Source organism: Camelus dromedarius, chromosome 4 (genome assembly GCF_036321535.1).
Source record: "Camelus dromedarius isolate mCamDro1 chromosome 4, mCamDro1.pat, whole genome shotgun sequence".
In the NCBI taxonomy this organism is placed as follows: domain Eukaryota; kingdom Metazoa; phylum Chordata; class Mammalia; order Artiodactyla; family Camelidae; genus Camelus; species Camelus dromedarius.
In genome coordinates this window covers 20938429-20959430 of record NC_087439.1, presented here as the reverse complement: position 1 = coordinate 20959430, position 21002 = coordinate 20938429, and the positions used below count along the sequence as shown (strand labels likewise).

Here is a 21002-nt window from a genome sequence, read left to right as displayed (position 1 = left end):
TCATTTAGAAAGCATTAAAAAAGGACATTTATGAATTTGACCATTCTTTATTGGTCAGTTAGGGGGAAGAAACTAGAAGCCTAAGTGCTTCATGCTGATTAGTTTGTTACCAGGACTGTTAAACGCTGGTAGGACACAAGGCCCCCAGCCATCAGAAAGCTGCCTGGCCAGCCAGCACAGGATACAGAGACTGATCCCTTTCTCGTGCTCGAGGGCTGACTCTCACCCCTCTCCCTGGAAGTAACAAGAGCTCTGGAGTCTGGCTGCCAGGAGACCTGGGCTGATGTACAAATTCTTCCCCAATGGCCATGTTTTTTGACCCTCAATCTTCTCACTCGTAAAACAGCAGTAATGGGTTCTTTTCTGCTTCCTTTACAGAGCTGCCCTGGGGAGACTGGAGGATGCAAAGAGCACAGTTCCAGGTGTCGGGAGGCAAACTGAGGCAGCAGAATCTGGTAACACAGTGCTGCTGGGCTCTGCAGTCACCATGAAGTCTTGAACTCTCCTCCGCACCATTAACCGTTCAACTGCAAACAAATTACTCAACGATCTCCACTGTCACACAGATCTAATGGTAAGAACTCACTCTTGGGTCTAGAATATATTTAGCCTGTCTTCCCGGCTCAATACATTTTGGCTATTCTTATTAAGAAACACAAATGTTGCCTCGACCTTGCCATTAACCATCTGTATGGGTCAATCATACAGCCTTTCAAAGTCTCAGCTCCCTCATCTCCAAAATATAAAGGAGGATTTCAACCACATTTGATCCAAATATATATTATATACTTCTAAACTGAAAGGACCCATGTAAGTGAGAGGCATTTTTACTGAGAGGAAACATGGAGGAACTAGATGAATTCAGCTGACAGGTGTTTTCACAGAAGTGGCCAGGCTTGGGGACTGAATTAATCAGAGGGGTGTACCCAGGGTCTATAAATACAGCTGGAGGTAATCAGAATATAATCATGTTAAACATGTCAATCATGTCAAACATCTAACAGAGGCCAGAGGCAACGCCAAAAGCAATGGGGCCTGGCACACTGGCCCAGGCTGGACCGCTCAGGCCGCGAGGAGCTGCAGATGCTCCCTGAGTGGAAGGATCTCCAATTCAGCCACCACCTCACCACCTGTATCAGAGACAACTCTACAGAACAGTTACCACAACTTCTCGAGTGTCAAGCCCTGGGTAATCCATGGGCCACCTGAGCAGTCTAAGGATACAGGTTTGGAGCATCCACCCTTCCCACAAGAACCAACCCCGTAAGTCTTCCAGTTTCCAAAATCCAAGTAGTCCCAGGAGGAAATGGGCTTGTTCTCATGCAGACATGGTAAATGTGAAAGGACTTTCTATTTAGCTGGATGCTTCTGATGTCCTGAGGAAACACCATGCACATCGTTAAGAGAGTGGGGAGATGAGACCATGGTGGAAAGTTTAGGCTCAGATTAGACTGGTGGAGTGAACGCTCCAGTGAGGAGCCCAGGAGACAAGAAGGACACAGACACCTGGCAAACAGGGGGAGCGATCACCAAGGTTAGAAGAGAAATTCATTAGCACTTGTCAGCGCTCAGTCTCTCAGCACCAGCTGGCCGAGAACTCAGTGATGAGCTAAACAGAAGATGTAAAGTCCTGATAAAATGGATCACAGTGGTTAAGCCTCAGACAAGAGCACATCATATTTTAAGATGTCCCAGGCAAACCAAAGGAAAACCAGAAGGCTTCTCAGTGAGTGTAGATGGGAGCTGGAAAGGCATCTGGAGATGGTTCCCAGGACAATGCTGGGAACCACCTTGGCCAGGGTCTGCTGACACACCTAGGTCCCCCACTGTCCTTTACTGAAGGACATCTGACCTCAGCAAGGTCCTCCCATGGTCAACAAGTGCACGGAGAAGATGGAGGAAGGAAGGTTCCCAGAACACAGCTACCACCACAGATATCCGCAGAGTATGGGCTGGTGTGGTGGAGGAAACTCAGGCAAAGCCCAGAAATCAGAGTCCACTCTGTGTCCTATTGTCTGTGTAGGGGCCAAATATTTGTTTATCCAACATCTGCTTCTCCATCTCCACATGAATTGCCTTTCTCCCCTTTGAAATTCCAAAGCACTATCCCCAGCATCCTCTTTCGTCTTAGGTGAAGGTTGTCTTTAAGGGGAGGGTTTCCGGGCCATTTTGGTGAGTTACTCGGTTTTCCTGGGTCCCTTTCATATGCCCATATTATTAAACTGCTATTTGCTTTTTCTCCTGTTAATCTGTCTTATGCCATTTTAATTCCAAGACCAGCCAGAAGAACCTAGAAGGGAAGAGGAGAATTTCTTCCACCCCAACAAACCCAATGCGTGATACTTAGCAAAAGCATATAAAGGTATGACCCAGAGAGACTGATTTCAGAACCCATGGCCTTACACCAAGGAGACCGCAACAGCAAAGCTGCCCTTACAAACAGTGAGAACTGAAGTCAAATGTGTGCTCTAAAACCCCTTCTTCCATTCCCATCAATAACCTGTATGTCATCCCTTGAAAATAGCACTGTTACCAATCCAATCTAGATTTAATAAATTAACAAGATTATTCATTATATAAAACCTAAAGTATTGATATATATGGTATCCATTCAAAATGAACAAACTGGAGTTCATAATATATGAAGTCAGTATTTTACTCATAACCTTTTGTTTAATTACACTGCAGAATGACCGAAAGATAGGAGTATATAGTGATGCTCTGTATAAATCACCTTCTATTCACACTACTAAAGAACAATGTGTATAGTTCTTCAATTTTCTCTCTTTCTTCCTATGTTGCATCTTCTGATTATACTTATTAAACTATAATTTTTGTGTGTTAAATCTAATAATAAAGAATTGGGACTTGCATATTATATGTTTTTTTTTATTTCATTATTCTAATCATTTATTTTTAGTTGTTTCTGTTTTTTTGTTTGTTTGTTTTGCTAGAGTGCCCACCCCTAATGGTTTGGGCAGGGGAGCTGTGCCTCACCACAGACAATTAGAGAAACACTGCTATCACATACACAAAGGTAAATTAGACCAAGAATTGTCCTGCAGTCGTCTAATGGACCTATCAATTAAAGTTTATTTGAATATGAAAATAATAATAACAACAATAATTGTGTTTTGACCAAAAGAGGTCTCAAAGTCATTTCCTGGCCCAAAATGGCTGGTGCATTTCAGCCATCTACATTTCAAGCAGCACAAATGAAGAAGGGACAAAGAATGACTTGCCTCCTGGATTTTATGTAGATTTCCAGATGTCGCATACAATGTGTCTGCTTACGTGTCTCTGGACAGAATTTAGTCAAATGACCAGTTACAGCAAAAAGAGGTTTTCAGTCAGGCAGGGTTCTATTACTAAGAAGGAGTGGGGATAAATGATGGAATACAAAACCAGTCATCCCTGCCACTTTAAGTGAGACACTAGTTGTACATTAAGTCTATTTAACATGCAGCCTAAAGGCTGAGAAGTCCAGATAAAATGCTAAGACAGTGAAGGATTAATCCTTCCAGGGGAAAAGCCTCATCCTGGGGGAACGGAAGGTACACTTGGGAACACCATACCTATCAGGGACTGTGCTGGGCGGGTCCCACACGTTTCCTCATTCTTTCCCTTCACAACGCTACCAGCCAGGGTAGGTAATGTTTGCAAATTTACACAGGTGAGAACTAGTAGAATCCTGGTTAATGAAGAAGGGATGAGAATATTCTAGCAGAAGGGGGCATGGTAAGAGGAGGGCAGACCAGACTGCAGCACCTGCACACCAATGGCAACTGGTTCCGTTTCCTGGGAACACAGAGAACCTGGAGACGGACTAGTCTGCAGGGTTAGCCTGAGACTGGATCATGCTTAGGCTGGATTCAGGCTCCAGAATCAGAAGTTCCATCTGTCGCAAGACAGGACCATGGAGAACACCCCGGGTTTAGGCCTGGGAGGATAAGAGGATTGGGGGTGGGGAGTAATCATTTATAGAGAGTCAAGAGGGATGAAGAGTAATTCAAGACTCCTTTAGGAAACATCTTATTCAACATGATCCGCAGCACTACAGAGTCACATTTTAAAAGTGGTCATAGCAGAAAATTACATAACGTGATACATATATGCATTGAGCATTTGTCTCGCTATGTATAAAATTAAATAGATGCATTATTATCCTGATCAAAGTATTCCCCAAAATTGAAGAGGAGGGAATACTCCAAAACACATTCTATGAAGCCATCACTACTCTGATACCAAAACCAGACAAAGACACCACCAAAAAAGAAAATGACAGGCCACTATCGTTGATGAACAAAGATGCAAAAGTTCCTCAATGAAATATTAGCAAACTGAATCCAACAATACATAAAAAGGATCACACATCATGATCAAGTTGGATTCATTCCAGAGTCTCAAAGATGGTTCAGCATACACAAATCAATCAACATGGTACACCACATCAACAAGAGAAAGGACAAAAACCACACGATCATCTCAATAGACGCAGAAAAAGCATTTGATAAAATTCAACCTCCATCCATGGTAAAAACTCTCATCAAAGTGGGTATAGAGGGAACATATCTCAACATAATAGAAGCCATTTATGACAAACCCACAGGCTACATAACGCTCAGTGGTGTAACGCTGAAAGCCTTCCCATTAAATTCGGGAACAAGACAAGGATGCCCACTCTCACCACTTCTATTTAACATACTATTGAAAGTCCCAGCCACAGCAATCAGACAAGAAACACTACACATTTAAATTGCACCAAAAAAAAAAAAAAAAAAACCTATGAATAAACTTAACCAAGGAAGTGAAAGACCTATAGGCTAAAAACTATAAAACACTGATAAAAGAAACTGACGAAGATGCAGAGAAACATCATGGGTAAGGAACAGGGCCAATGTCGCTCGCCAACCCTAACAGAAGTTTTACGAAGCTAATGATTCACTTAATATTGCATTTTTCTGATTATAATACATAGCATTATTATAGAGAATGTGAAAAAATCTACGAATACGCATAGAAGAAAAGTAAAAGTCACTGCTGAGAACGATGGAAGAATATTTAAAAAACTACAAAAATATCACACTTGTTAAAAATAACTAAATATTCTAAATAACGTTTTGAGGTTTATTCCCTTCTTTTTCTGTGACATTGGTTTCTTCAGTCTTTTTCCCTTTTTTTTTAAATTATAGATGATTCTCTCTCTCTGCATTTACAATGTTGTGTAAATTTTTTAATCTCACTATCAAAAGAGTAGCAGCTGTCCAAAATATCAGTTTATTAGCACGGGGGCTGAGAAGCACAGCCAGGATCTGGCATCACTGTGTGTTTAAATACTTCTAATGATCCAAAAGTAGGCCTGCCAGAGTTTTCCAGCTGTTAAGAAAGGTAGATGCCAGGTTTATGAATTCACCTTTCCCAGATCAACTTATTCTTAAAGTAAAATAATTTTTTTCAATAAAATAAAATATCCTTCAGGACACTCTGAAATGTGTCACTGGGGCTGAGCATCCTGTATTTTAAACTTATTATGTCCCTTATATTGAGTTTTACGAGACAACCCACCAAGGTCTAGATACAATAGGAAGTCAGAATGTTCTACGTAATCGTCATTTTCTGCAACTCTCACATAAAGAGCCACTCCAAGCTCTTAACACACACAAATAAAGTTACGATTTAAAAATAAAAACAGAAAAAAGAAAGGGTATAGGATGGAGAGAATCTGGAAGCACGTGGTACCTAGAAGAAGACTCAGGACATCAAATCACAGCAAAGAAATAAAAAAAGGGAAACTGGAAAAGTGGATTAAAGGAGGTGAGAAGATAATTGAGTTATTTCCAGCTAATATCACAGAAATTGGATTGTGCCTAATTGTGACCAATCCAGACCATACCAAATGCTCATGTTACTTGGCCCCTCATTGCAGCCAGGTAATAACGCAGCATACGGGGAAGAGTTATTGGCCATCACTGTCGGAAGGCACAGGGTTCTGCTTTTAAAATGCACCCAACAATCAGCAAGCAAACCGCTCCCTGAACGATGTGTGGAAAATAGCACAGAGAGCCAAAATCTTTCACAGCCAACTTGCTCGCCACAATTTATCATATTTGGCTTCACGTTTTTCAGTCTGTTCTGGAACACATTTGACCTGGCTTTGATTGTGCATTTAAAGGCGATCTGTTCAGACTAGGGCTCCCAGCTGGGCTGGAAGATTTCCTGGCACCAGGCCATGCAAAACAGGCAGCATCTCCACATCTCAGCTCACAGACCTTCAGCAATTGTGTTACAGTGTAAATGAGGGCAGGGGAACTCCTAGGGGGAGGCTTCTCCTATCTGTTCAGGGGCTTTGAGAATTTGACGAGGTTGTTGATTAGGGCAGTTTCAAAGGGTAATTTTTGTTACCCACTGCACTTAGCTGGGAAAACAGCCCTGGTGCTCAAGGCTCTCTGAATCTTACCTGAAATATCCACCAGTCTTACTGCTTCATAAATATTAACATAAACCTCTTCCGGTCAAATTGGTTTTTAATACCACCTCAATAATTGGTACTATTCTAGCTTCTGCACCCTTGTTCATGCAGGAAATGCCCTTTGGCCACCCACTCTGGGTCTTTAAATTCTACCTGATCTTCATGTTGCCTCCTGCATGAAGTCCCCCTGGGTTTCCTGAGCCTGTGTGCCCTGCCTGCATGCCCAAGGCACTGACTGAAAGCAGATAACACATAACTGGTGCTTTTATGAATTCCCAGTTTGTATTATTGTCCAGATGTATTGTCTGAATATCTACCACAAACCAGTTTCTGCACCCGGTGCTGGAGAGGCAAGGATGAACAAAGCAGGGCAGGACTCCACCCTCATGGGCTCACAGACCAGCCTGGGAGAAACACACCAACTGGATCAAGCCGTAGCCTCCCCTCCCCTCTGATGTCTTAACTTTACCTCTTATTTCATATACTCCATGCATTTTGTATTTTTATTGTTTGTACATAAATCTACTTCACCAACTCGATGTAAAATCTTTGTTTAAAAGAAAAAAGAAACTCCCATTTACCGCTGCTGCCTTCCAGAGACTACGGCAGGCCCCTTGTACATGTTATTTCTAACCCTCATGCAACCCTTAATTCTGGCATTATTTACCTACTTGGTACGTGAGAGATCCAAGGCCCAGGAGAACCAACAACTGGCCCATGGTGCCAGCTCAGAACATGCACCACTTGGGAATTTATTGAATAAACAATTGAGATTGGTTGAAAAACCAGGTGTTGTAACATTCCTGCAACTCATAATACTGTCACACCAATGGAAATTCAAAAATGCACATTGGTTTAGAGGGGTGTAGGGTATATAGCTCAGTGGTAGAGCATGTACTTAGCATGCTCAAGGTCCTGGGTTCAATCACCAGTACCTCCACTGACAAGAAATAAATAAATAAATAAATAAATAAATAAATAAATAAATAAATAAATAAATTCAAAAAATAATTAGCATTAAAAAATACATATTGGTTGAAAATCTTTCAAAGTAACTACAACAGCAAACAACATTCAGAATAAATTCTTGTTTCTTTTTTCCCCCAATGTTTTTAGAAGCTTAACTTTCTCTTCATTGCACTAAGTTCTCCATTCTTTAACATGCAAATATACACTTTTATTCCTTCTCCATGTATTTTTCCCAGCTGGTCTGAAGTCACTGATTGCAGTAACTGAGGAACATACAATGTATCCCGAGAGAGCCCTTGGATCCAAGAGACCGTGTGTAGCGGAGACAGTAGTGACATGCCCTTCAAAACACGCACAGCGTGTCATCTGATAGTGCGAGGTTGTGTAAAAGAACCTATTCTTTCATCTTTAAGTTAGAATTTAAAGATTAGTTAGGAATTAGCAGAAATCCTACTTTGAAGCCTGGTGTCTGTCCTTCCCTTTAAGCTGGAGTTTGAGCTGGTCTTAACCACCTACAATGCTGAAAAGGAGATTCCTGAAGACCGCTGGGCTTCAGGCATAACTGCTACAGAAGAAAAAAAACACCAATTCTCTTTACAATGTAAAGTCGAGATACTAATTTTTACTTGTTTGGGTATTTTCTTGCCGTTTGTGTGTTTGGGGTTTTCAGGCCTGAGGAGTTATCGATAACTAGCTGGTTTTATTCATAAGCCCTACCCTCAGGCAGTGCAGCCAGATGGAACCTCGCCAGCTGTAAGTCAAAGGAGGAAGTGTGAGCACTTTGAGAGGCAGGAAGCAGAGTCTGAGGATGGACACTACAGTATTTTTCTCCCTTTTTCTCTAAGTGGAAAAACAATAATTTAAATCAGAGAGAAATGATGGCAAAGGCAGGTCACTGCAGAACAGAGACCAGACAAAGAGAAGAGCAGGTATATGGAAATGAAGGAGAGGAGAGGGAAAGCCTCGTTTTCCTCATCTGTAAGATGGGGGTGCTGATAATAGTACCAACCTCCACACTGCAAAACTCCAGAGGGTACTCACCATTCTCATCAGGACTGGCCATACGCTGTGGCTCCAATCTACTTCACAGAGTTCCTGCAATGAATTAAATAAGAAAATATGTTTAGTGTAGAGAACAGTGTCTGGCACATGGTTAACGTTCAAGCAACTATTGGTTATTTTATCCCCTCAATTGTTTCTTCTCTACTGCTTGGTTGCAGAATGACCAGCTTCCCCTTCCATCCACCAGTTTTCTCAACAATTCCATTTGCTACCGAAACCATAATCCTCCAAAACTTCTTCCCTAAGGCCTAGATCACTGAAAACTTCCCACAGAAAAGTCTAATTCCTAGCTCAGATTATCTTCTCTGCGGGAGCTGACACTGCCTGCCACTGGATTCAGATCAATCACCCACCTAGATCCACAATGTCTAATATGGAAGCCACAAGTGACCCTCGTACTGAGCACTCGAAATGGGAGGAGTCCAAACTGAGATGGGCTGTCAGTATAAAATACACACTGGATTTCAAAGACTCAGCATGAAAGAAGGATTAAAATATCTCATGAATAAGGTTTCATATTGTTAGCTGTTAAAGTGATAATATCTGTGATATATTGACTCATATAAAATATATTATGAAAATTAATTTGGCCTATGTCTTCCTGCTTTCTTTAATGCACCAACTAGAAAATGTTGAAATGCATGGGTGCCTCACATTATGCTTCTGTTGCACAGCACCGGCCTAGACCCTTCCTTGAAGACGTACTAAATCAGCACTTTGCTTGAGTCATTTACTAAAGGCATTTGTATCCTTTCTCTCCATTCCCACCATGAACTGAGCTCTCTATTTTTGTCCTCTTAATCTGGATGTGCCTAATTCAGTCTTCACCCAACTCTCAGGGCCCCCAGGGGTCCCCAACATAGCTCCCTCTAGTTGGACTCATGCTGCTGCCCAGGGCCTCCCGCTCCTGATGGCCCAGCAGAGTCATTTACACGTGGGGCTTTTCAGAACAGCCAGGGACAGTGCCCAGGCACCTGAAGTTCTTAAACCCTCTACAGATGATTGTGAGGTATGGCCGGTTACAAATTATTGCTTCAAGTCCAAGTTCCCCAAAGGTTGATGTCTGAGCAAAATGTAACTGACACACAGTTGTTCGGTAAAAAAATATATAATGATCAGTTAGCCATTTCTGTGTTACTTCTTCGCAAATAATGGAAGAAAGAAAGAACGTGTTTACCACTGGAGAAGCCCACACCCCATGGAGGCAAAACAATAAAGACCACAACACGAGCTAAGCATACTTCCTTAGGTCTGCAGGCCAAAGTTCACTGGACTCAGAAGTACCTTGCCATTTTAGGTTTTCAGGGGAAGGCAATAATTTAAACACCAAGATGGTGCATAACTTTAGGAATATAAATAGCTGATAACACTGCAAGTGGTTGATTTTCTTTCATACTAAATATTGAATTTTTTTACTGTTTGTTTTCCTTTCAACTCATGTCTTTTCCCTCATTACATATCCCAGTGAGCTGCTCATTGATTTTTTCACTAGTGACTACAGAGGATGATTTGGAACGAGTCCTATTAGAGCTGGAAATCAGCCAAAAACTTGTTGATTTAAGATATCTGTTTGATTTCCTAAGCCAGACCTATAATAATTTACAGGTCATTTATAGCCATGCCTGCTGGTAGAATGCCTATCATGAGCTTGCAGGACTGGGGAGACTGAAAAACGAGTTGCCTCCCAATGGCACAGCTAGAGAAACTCCAGGCATTTAAGAATCTCTCTCTTAAGAAAAATACCATATGAAATCACTTATATGTGGAATCTAAAAAAGACACAAATGAACTTATTTACAAAACAGAAACAGACTTACAGACATAAAAAACAAACTTGTGGTTACCAGGAGGGAAGGCAGGGGGGGAGGGATAAATCGGGAGTTGAGATTTGCAGATACTAATTGCTACGTGTAAAATAGATAAACAAGGTCCCACTGCGTAGCACGGGGAACTATATTCAATACCTTGCAGTAACCTATAATGAAAAAGAATAGGAAAACGAATATATGTATGTACATGTATGACTGAAACATTATGTTGTACACCAGAAATCAACACACTGTAAACTGACTATACTTCAATTTTAAAAAAAAAGAATCTCTCTCTTGAGCAGACAAGGTAGAGACAACCCTACATCCAAATCCAAAATGAGAAAATAAAAAATTTCTCACCCTAAAATTCTTATTTGTTTACCAATGACTGCCCAACCCCTAGCACAGTTCAGAACATGACAGGTGCTTATGTAATATTTGTTGAATGCTGAAATGATTCATTAATAGATTAAGTACTTCTGAGAAAATGCTCGCTGATACTATTATAAACTTTGAATGTGACTATCAATAAGACCAAAAGAATATAATTTCGATGGAATTTTATAATCATTTATACATAATGACCATTTATATGGCTCTTCTGTTGCAAAACTCAGCTTAGGTTAATGACACGTAGTATAGCAGAGCAGCCAACAGTTTGGATGTGAATGATGACACCAGTTAGATGGATGACTTTAAGCAAATTACTTAACCTCACTGAACTTCGCGTTTCACAACGAATATACCTTAGGTCCATAATCAGAAAAACAGTATTAGAATTTTACAGTAAAAATTGTGCTTTATGTAAAGAGTTGGTTATCTGTCACTAAAAGAACATATAAATGCAGTAAGATGCTGGAATTACAAAAGGTATGATCATTTGACAAATGAAATGTTGACCAGAAATATAAGGGGAGCATTAGAAACTTTTTTCTCCCCCCAAAAAACAGGACAAAAAAATATAAAGAAAGAAATGTGGCCAAATGGAAAACGCATTTCTAGAACTGCAAGTGGTGACCCTAGCCATCATGAAGACACCACACACGAAAATCACTTAACTAACAACATGTGCCTGGGAGGAGAGGTGATCCTTTGGGGCTGGTTTGTCTTCCGTGTGCCCTGGCAGACTTCACTCACTGTTCTGGGAGACTCCAGACGTGGAACTGAGAACACTCAGCAGATCATAGAGTGCTGAGAGATCTCAAAACAGATCAGCGTGGACCCAGGGACCTTGAGGAGGGGGAAAGAACCCAGTGCTTCACTGGTGTTGGGACACAGACAGAGTTAGAAGAAACGGCACCTGCAGGAGAAGCAACAGGGCCCCATAGACAGTCAGATGATGAAGGGGCCTGGCAGCTTGAGCCAGACAGAGCAGCTGGTCTGGGATTTGAAGGGAACAGGATGTTCAGGTTCAGCGGAGAAAAGGGTATGAGGCAGGAAAGAATGAAAGTGAATTCTACTTAAAAAATGGCAAACGGAACACATACGTTTAATTCTCCCTCCCAAAACCCTGTTAAAATAACCACAAGTGGAAACTTTAATAATTTTTTCAAAATTTCAAAGGTTAATTTCAAGGGTCAAAAAAAAAGGGGGTGGGAGAGAAACTTAAAAGCACAAATTGGGAAAAGCAGGACTTAATAACTATTCTCCCAGATTTGAGAAAACTGAACTGTTAAAGCTGAGTTTAAAAAAAAAAATTCTGTTCTCAAAAAAATAAAGGCTCAGGAATCGATGACTTCAAACATGCCTGGGAAATGTAGCCAAAAACAGGAAGGTTGGTTGAAAGTATGTTTGAGAAACAGATATTATCCAAACCCTCTCCCCAACTCCCTACTCCCCTTCCTCATCTCTGAAAACCATAAGACAGAGAGTCTCTGGACCAGAGCCTCTCAGACACCCTGGAAGGTTGGAGATGCATAATCAACACACAGAAATTAAGTGAAAGTTCTCCTACTAAATTTTGACCCCACTCCCTGCAGGCTCGTATCACCACTCAGCTGCTAGAACAATGGAAGCAAGACCTGGAGTCTCCAAGAAGAAGAAGGGAAGAGTCTTCCTGAGCACTCTGATCAGGCCAAGAGTAAAATGATAACAGCTAATGGTATTGACTTTTGGGTTCTCCAAGGGCATGGTCAAGGCAAATTAATTTTCAGTGAAGCTGAGAGTTGACACACTCGTACGTACAGTGGTTCCAATTAGCCTTTCAGTGACTTGTTCCTCAATGTGAGCAAATAGCCAAGGACCACCCTGCCACTGGGGAAGCCCTTAGCACGGCAGGCTGAGATGAAAGCAATCTGAGAAAAATCAGAGATGCTGCAAGCAGAGGAAAATTTCAAAAATAAAACCATTTTCTCAGAGAGGTAGAAGGTATTTCATCCATAAACTAGAACAAGATGAGAGCCCTTTTAATACAGCAGAGTAACATAAACTGAAAATTCAGTATAAGGTTTGGAAGACAAAATTAAGAAACTCTTTGAAAGACTAAAGGAAAAAAGACAAGGAGATGAAATATAGAATTGAAAAGATGAGAAAATAAGAGCCTAAGAGGACCAACATCTGAATAATAAGCCTTTCAGACAAAGAGGAAAAATGAAACTCTTTTTTTTAAAAAAACGAGGAGAGCATAATAAAATAAATAATTCAAGAAAAATTTCCAGCCCTAAAAGGTGTGTTTCCAGCGTGAGAGAGCCTAGTGTGTGCTCAGTATAGCAGGCAAATGTAAGTCCACATTAAAGGCACACCATCATGAAATGCTGGAGACAAAGAGAAAAACTTTAAGCATCCAGAGAATGCAATCAAAATCAGAAGTCACAAGTAAAAATTAAAACTCAAAGTGACTTGAGAATTGTCAGCCACAACACAGACAGCTAGAAGGCAGCAGGCCAGTGCCTTCAAAATGCTGACGGGGATTGACTTCGCCTTAGATGTCTACACTCTGATACACTATCGATGCATCGTGATGATTAAAAAAAGAAAAAAGAGGAGTTTCAGATTTTCAACACACCAATATTTCCCCTTCCAGACACATTTTCTCAGGAAGTCACTGGAAGACAGGCTCCAAGGAGAGTAAACCAAGAAAGAGGAAGGCACGGCATACAAGCAACCGGGGACTCCCATAAAGAAGAGGTGACGGGGTCCCAGTCTGACGGGAAGGGAGAGCCCAGGGTGCACTCTGTGCCACACGAGAGGAGGGGGGAGTGGCAGCAGACCGGAACAGCTCCGAAGTCTCCTGGAGAGACATCCTCAAGGAAATGAAACTGAATTACCAGTAATGAATGGTCTTTGTACAGAGAGGAGATTAAGCCATTGAGGAAATTTCTGTGGTTGGGCTGCCATTTAAATACAAAGAAATTTAAACAAAAATATGAGATTATTATTAATTCTAGGAAAAACAACATGTGCAGGATAGGAAAAGTAATCACGGCCTTCCACATAGCTTACCCATGAAAATCAACTGGAATCATCAGAATAGTGTAAAAACAGCATATGTACATGGCGCTTTGATGTAGCCATATTAAAGGGCTAAGCGGATGCAATACAGCAACTGAGAGCTACAGAACTTTTATCTCCCACAGTTGGAAGTCAACAGAAATTGCCTACCACAGAAAAATTAAAGACCGGCAGTACAATCATTTTATGTAAGAAAAATAAGATGAGAAAAAAACAGAAATAGAGAAAATGGTAAAGTAGAAAATAGAAATAAATACCAAATGAATCAGATAAAATAGGCTGAAGTGGTTGTGAGGATCTGGGTATGTGACAGGTAAGTAGGAGACACCTGTTTTTCGTGACAAGCCTTAAATAACAAGTAAGCTTTTTGAAGTATGTGCCTCCTTGAGAAAAATAAAAGTAAATTTAAAAAGAAGTAAAAGGAGGAGATGAAGAAAGACGAGGAGGAGAGAACCATGCCATAAGAACCCTCCACTGCACATCTCTAAAAATCTCGGGTAAAAGTTGGTCAGAAGGAGCAAATATCGCTTCCCTGCTGGCAAGAGAAGGACCCAGGTCCTAGAGGCTGACCCTTCTGGGACGGCTGGTGGCTCAGCAGCTCACAGGGGGCCTGGGAAGCCCCTGGTGTCGACGGAAGGAACAGAACCCAGAGAAGGACAGCTGCAGAAGTGCAGACGCAGCTCTGATCGTGAATCGCCAGGCGCCTTCCTACCCCCGCCACCTCCACCATAACCAGAAGAGAGGAGGGCTTCTTGCTCATGGAGCTGGATCATATTTAAAGCATCAGTGCAAAAAAACACCAGCGACAACGTTATGAAAGACTTCCTGATTAACCGACTATAAGGAATCAGGGTAGAAAGAGTCCAGAAGAGTGCTATGAATATGTAAATATATTTAGCCCAACTGAAACATATTTTATAAACTACCAATGAGCGTTACATTTGTAGTATGGTCCAAAGGACGGATGAAAAATCCAGACAACTAAAAATATATTTCCCATAAGTTTGCTAGATGTTGAATGTTCTCCATTCTTAACCTCACCCATGAAATTCCTAAGGAGACACAGTGCATCTAATGAGTGAGATGTGGTATAGTAACTAAGAACCCAGGTCTCCAAAGTCATCAGACAGAGGTTCAAACGCCAGTCTCACTAGTTCCCAATTTTATGACCTTACAAAGTGTTCTTTAAACTAAGTCTTCGCTTGTTCTTGTGAAAAATGGCATAGTAATACTAAAAAGTAAGGTTGCTTTATGGATTATGAGAAAACGTGTGTAAATCACCTAGCACAGTGCCTGGCATACAGAAAATGTTACATCATTACTAACAGCTATTGCCGTATTCTCAGGGAAGGATTATAGAAAAACAGGGACAAAGAAATGAATGTGTATTGCGCTCCTTATGCTCTAGAAATATTGTGTGTGCTTTCATCTGAACTTCACAATTCACAAGGTCACAAAGATGGTCACTGGCAGAGCTTGGACTTGAATATAGGACTCTCTGACTTCAAAGGCCATACACTTTTCACTAGAATTTCCAACCTGAATTCTGTTAGTGTATCATCAAAGATTAATCCATCAGATCAAAATCCCCCTCTCTCTTTCTGATCTCCACATATCACTTAGAAAGGAACAGACCTTTGAGGATATGGTACAGGTGAGAGAAAATGTTTTATCAGAAGACTGAAGTAAGCAAAGCCCCAGAAAACACGGCCCTATATAGAAGATCTAAAACAGGGAACCCCCAAATACCAAGTAACTCACCCAGATGCCAAGGGGGGTGGGTGGATGGAGAGGTATGAGGAGAAAATAAGATTCAATCTAGAACTACTAAGATGGTTTACATAAGCAGCCTTATCTGAAGCCAAGCACTTCCCAGGCCAAATATTTAAAATTTGAAGTCATATCAGAAGTCTTAATACCTTATTATTAGTGCATCAAACATTGAAAGTTAGTTTGTTCTAATTAATTAACAGTTAGGGATATCAGGTATATCAAAACACTGAAAGTTAGTTTGTTCTAATTAATTAACAGTTACAGATATCAGTCATGTATGCTGCATAGCCTCACGTTCTGTAGAGGCAGAAAAAAGCATAAATACAATCTATACGTTCAGGGAGTTTACCAGGTGGTGCTTCTGATAAGGCATTCTCAGGTAAAAATGACAGTCACGATACACCACAATGTTTGGGAAGCGTCTAATGAGTGGTGTTCACATAACTCTGTGGAAGGGAACCCAGAAACCAAGAGATAATCATCAGTTGGATAAACCACGGAAAGTTTCACTTGAGTTAAACCTTCAAAATGAATTTGAAATAAAGGGGGAGGCAGGATTTTGGAGGAGGTAAAAGGGTGAATTAACAGGCATGCAGGTGCCCTTGTATGTTGGAGAGGCAGCACTTTACTTTTGGCTGGAGAAGAGAATCTAGGCTGAAAAGTTATAAAATAGAAGGCTTGGAAAAATGATTACTGCTGAATGGTAGAGAACTTCGAGTGTCAGGCTATGGTGTTTGGGCTTTAGTTTCTAATAGGAAGAAAAGGTTTACATTTTGTTTGTTTGTTGTCTTAGTAAAGAAACAACGATCAAAACTCCATTCCTCATCTCTTCCCCACAATTTGATCTATAGATTCATAATGCAATCCCAATATAACTCCCAGAAGGCTTTTTGGGGGGTAGACATTGACATGCTGATTCTAAAATGTACACGGAAAGGTAAGGGAACAAGAATAGCCAATTCTGAAATTCTGAAAAAGAAAAGAACAAAGTCACATTACTCAATTGCAAGATTTACCCTAAGGCTATAGTCATCGAGACAGTGTTGTACTGGAAAAAGGACAGACACCTAGATCAATCAGACAGAATAAAGAGCCCAGAAATAGATGACACAAATACAGTCAAGTGATTCCTTGACAAAGGCAATTCAACGGAGAAAGCTTTTTCAACAAACGGTGGTAGAACAATTGGACACCTATGCAGAAAAAGAAAAAAATGGAAAAAAAGGAGAGCAACAACAACTTTGCTCCATATCTCACACTATATATATATATTTTAATTTTAAAATGGTCATAGACCTAAAGGTAATATGCATAAGTACAAAAACTCTTCTGGGAGCAATCTGCATTACACTGGGTTTATTAAAGAGTTTTTAGATATAACATCAAACGCACAATCCATAAAAGAAAATATTGATTAACTGGATTCTCAAAATGTTTAACTTTTGCTCTGCGAAAGACACTGTTAAAAGGATGAAAAGACAACCCACAGAATAGACGAAAACGTTTGTAAATCACATATCTGATAAAAGGCTTGTATCAAGAATATATAAACACTTCCCAAGCACAATAGTATTTAAAAAAAAAAACGTAAGACACCACAATAGAAATCAGGCAAAACATTTGAACACTTCATTGAAGAAGACATATGGATGGCAAATAAACACATGAAAGTGTGCTCAACATCATGAGACTTTAAGGAAATGCAAATTAAAAACACAACGAGATGTCAACACACACCTGTTGAAACGGTTTAAGCTTTTAAAATCTGACAACATCCGATGCGCGTGAGGACAAAGAGCAACTGTAACTCTCATACACCACTTGTGGGAATTCAAAATGGTACAGACACTTTGGAAAATAGTTTGTTGATTTCTTTTGCAGTTAAACACGAACTTAACGTTATGACCCAGCATTCCCACTACAAGGTATTTACTCAAGTGAGCTGAAAAATGAATGTTCACCCAGCTTTATTCATAATTGCCTGAAACTAGAAAGAACCTAGATGTCCTTCAAGAGGAGAATGAATAAACAAATTCCAAAATCTCTGTACAGCGCAATACAGAAACTAACTATTGATTTGTGCAAAAGCCTGGATGAAACAAAGGCATTTTGCTAAGTGAAAGGAGCCAGATTCCCAAAGGCTACATATTTTTTGACGTCCAGGAAAGGGAAAACGTGTTGGTATGGAAAACAAATCGGTCGTTGCCAGGGCTTGGGATTGTGGGGATGGATTGACTACAAAGGACAGTATAAGAAAACTGCGAGGGAATTGAGGCTGTGTGCTTTTGCCAAAACACAGGAAATATACACAACCAAGAGGGAGTTTTACTGTATGCAAACAAAACAAAAAACACCCACTTCTATCCCATGCTGACTTTAATGTTCTCAAAGCAGAAATAAGCTAACTATAATTAAGGGATAAAATTGAATATCATAAAAGCTGGTCTTCACAAGCTTTGCTCTCACTTTTTCCTTTCCCATGATCAATGCAGAGACAAAGATCCAGACACATTTGCCTTTGTCTCTGATCCCACTGGATCTCTCCTGTGTAAAGGAAGACATGGCTACTATATGGTTCTCTTTGTGTCTCCCAAAGTATATTTTTCATCACACTAGCCTCAAAAGAGGTACTCAAAAAGTTCCAAGAAAAAAACTAAGGGCTTTGAATAATCCTTGAATAAATCAATTAACTTTGTTTCATGTAGTTTTTCCCAAACTTGGTTGAATACAGAATTTTTTTCTTCATGTAAATATCTAGTAACTTCCCTTGGGGGTGGTTTAGTAAAATACACTTTGAGAAACACAGATGTTGGAATACACTTTTACACTTTGGATAATACTTACAAGATTAATTTTAGATTCAGAAAAAGTGTGAAAGTCTTGAGAAATTTGACAGATTTGGGTGAATTGTTTTTATTGCTGATTTGGAGACAGTGATATTCATGAAGCCTATTTATATAAACATATAACGCTTACAAAGCCACAGTCCACACGGTCCAGTCCCAAAGAGTGGGGAGGGGTCACAATTTAAAGAACCCAATCCATGCACCTGAAACCAATTTAAAAATAATGCAAGTTCTTAATGTTTTTCATACAATGAAAGGGCTATACAGTCCTTGAAATATTTTTTAGAATCCCTTTTCCCTTTCCACTGCATTTATATACTAAAACTACTCCACCTGCCTTCCCAACCACTCCTCAAAGGGATCCTCCAACCCTCACTACCTCACATGTCCTTGGTTCTGCTTAACACAACAGTGTAAATCGACTAAATTTCCATTAAAAATTAAAAATATAAAAAATCGTCTCCTAAAAAACCAGGGAGCCTACTCAGCGGCTCCCCTCCCAGCAGAAGCGCCGCAGTCCCGCCCACCGCACACAGCAGCTCATTTACTCTAGAATTGCCACCGCTGAGGTCTAAGAAGTCTGGCCACATAGGACTTTCCTTAGAGAGGAAAAGAGGGGAAGTTCCCATCAGCGGACGCAGGCAGAATCCTCTGTAGGCAGAGGAAGGGAAAGCCAGGAAAAACTCCGTGGTGATATTTAGCCCATTATGGACTAGAAGTGGGGCTCAGTCGTCCCCCTACCCCGCCCCAGGAAGGCATCTCTGCGGCAAATGATCAGGCAATTGCCAGACACTAAGAGAGCTGAGAGCCTTGGTGCTCACTGACCAGTTGTGACTGCTGTGGTCAATTTTCAGCTGGGCAAATTAAGACAGCAAGGATAAAACTTAGACATGATGTCTGCCAACGGTCGGTCACGACATTCTGAGAAGCCAATCGGGAAGGTGAAGACCTTGCAGGAGGAAGGGCTGCCAGGAGCTTCCAGCCTCCCAGCTCTCGAGCAGATGTAGATCTCTTTGGCCAACTCTAACACAACTATACAAGGGGAACTAACACTGGGAAACGTGGTTCCCAGCCTGATGGAGTTACACAAGGCAATCCGTTACAGGAATTCCTCGTGAAATGAAAAAAAAAAACAAGACATACCTCCTTTCAGTTTGAAAACAGCGTTCACATGATTGTGATTTAACAAGCTTTGGGGGATTGCCAATCAGTGCCAGGCACTGTGCCAAATAGTTCACATACACACAAACACCTGTATACACACAACTTCTTTAGTAGCATCACAGGATATGCCCCTTTTCCCCATTTCCGTCGGTCACAATGAGAGAAAAAGGAAGAAGAATTTGGGCAGAACTGTGACTTTACTGACAAGAGGTAAAGAGCAATATGGCTAGAGACAATGTTGTATCAGGATTAGGAGAGAAAGCTCCAGAGCTTCCAGGTCCAAATCCTGGGTCCTGTCCCATGAGAACTAAGTGATCTTGGGCAAAATACTTAATTCCTCTATTCCTCAGCTTTGCCATTGCAAATTTCAGATAGTATCTACCTTACAGGGTTGTTGTAATGATTATATGTGATAATATATGTACAGCACCTGGGATTAAAAATAGAAAGCTTAATTTAGGAATGATTGAAAATAAGTATTAGTGAGATTCCTGCTTGTGCCTACAAATACCATTTTAAAAATATTCTATTGCTGAAACAGAACAGTTTTAAGTTGTAGTTATGTATTTTTAATTTACATTCTCTTTTCTCATTATCAATCAAAATGTTTATAACTGTATTATTCAATAGCATACAGATAACTGAATATGTTACATATATCACACAGTCTCAAAACCTAGGATATTCAATTTTTTAAATTATAATTTGAATTAGAATACATAGGTATGAACTGACATAAATCATTCCAAATTACTGAATAAACAATTTAAAATAATTGAGTGAAAGGCAGCTTAAGTTGCATTTTAGTAACTCAAAAATTAAGATAGGACAGTCTATTTCCCTGTATATTGTTGAATCAGTATGTCTGCATAAAGTTCCTGTTAACTACAGCTTCATAATCTGAATCTTTGCCTAAGTTAATGTCAACATATGAGGCCCTTCTCTTCATTATTTCCTGATAATCCAGAGTGATCTCCTTCCTTGGTCCTCCCTTTATAGTTATTTGCCCTAAGTGGGACAATCATTCATTTTGCTACAATAATAAGATCCCTTGGCTCTTTGACCACGACTCCCAAGTCACCTGGCATTGATTCTCAGTTGTTCAACACTATGCACGCCTTCCTCATATGCTCTTTTCTGCAATCTTGATGAAAGCATAATAAACTTCTCTGGGTAATTTACAAGGTGCTTAAAACATAAGACCCTGGGCAGAAAATAGTTTGGTTAGCATAAACTTGATGAATTTTAATTCACACTAAATATTGGCTTTTTGTTACCTTTTAGGCATTCTGATCAATACTATTAGTTTTGGCGTGTGCTTTTTACCTAGGATTGAGTGCAAATTAACTGGAAAGGATTTTTTTTAAACTGCTCTATTCTTCCTTTGTATACACATGAAGATACAGAATTATTGACTGACTCTTTAAAGCTCATTTTAAGTTAAAGGCTTATTTTTAT

The 21002-nt window shown here is 40.3% G+C and overlaps 1 long non-coding RNA gene across 1 annotated transcript in view; it reads right to left on the bottom strand.

The window, feature by feature from the left end:
- Window positions 1-21002, bottom strand: part of LOC116153000 (uncharacterized) — a 90223-nt gene that overhangs the window by 68401 nt on the left and 820 nt on the right. Inside the window, exon 2 of the long non-coding RNA XR_004136641.2 lies at window positions 8480-8533. This is a non-coding gene — a long non-coding RNA (uncharacterized LOC116153000). The remainder of the gene's footprint in view (window positions 1-8479; window positions 8534-21002) is intronic.